The sequence below is a fragment of the Trichechus manatus genome, unplaced genomic scaffold (assembly GCF_000243295.1).
Source record: "Trichechus manatus latirostris isolate Lorelei unplaced genomic scaffold, TriManLat1.0 scaffold00026, whole genome shotgun sequence".
Classification (NCBI taxonomy): domain Eukaryota; kingdom Metazoa; phylum Chordata; class Mammalia; order Sirenia; family Trichechidae; genus Trichechus; species Trichechus manatus.
Window position 1 is genome coordinate 20,123,834 of NW_004443962.1, and position 760 is coordinate 20,124,593.

The window sequence follows — 760 nt, forward strand, 5'->3', positions numbered from 1 at the left end:
GCCCCGCCCCGACCTTGCCCAGCTGGTCCCGCCCCTGGCCCCGCCCACGCCCCGAGGCCTGAGGCTGCGAGGTGGGGAGGTGCGGAGACCCGGAGACCCGGAGACCCGGAGACCCGGAGACAGACCTCGCGGAAAGCCGGGGTAGGGAGGGTTACTGAACTACGTGAGACCGTGGGTCTGCCAGCCTGCATTCAGATGCGGGTAGCAGGCGTTGGGGGGGATCTCCATGCGAAACGTTACCGAGGGACCTCCCCAAATTCGCTAGCCTCTCCTAAAGGCCCATCACAGCTCTCTTAATCTGTGAATTTATCCAATTTGTTCATTCTGGTGCTTTCTGCCAAGCAGTCTCTATATCAGACCAGCAGAGCTGTCTAGACTTCAGTCCCAGCAGTCTGCATATTTGATATGGAATCGCCATAAGATGATAGTCCTCGTTGGGTTTTATTTTTGCACAAAATTTTTAGAATTTAAGAGTGTAGGCCCACGTAAAACATTTCACCAAAGCAGCCTTTCTAGTTTTTTTGCCTTTTAAGCGGAAAAACCACAACTCAGACGTCTGTGTGTGTGTGCTTTAGGTGAAAGTTTACAGAGCAAATTAGTTTCTCATTAAACAATACACGAATTGTTTTGTAACATTGGTTGCCAACCCTGTGACATGTTAACACTCTCCCCTTCTCATCTTTGGGTTCCCCATTTCCATTCCAGCTTTCCTGTCTTCTCCTGCCTGCTCATCTTTGCACCTGGGTTAGTGTGCCAGTCC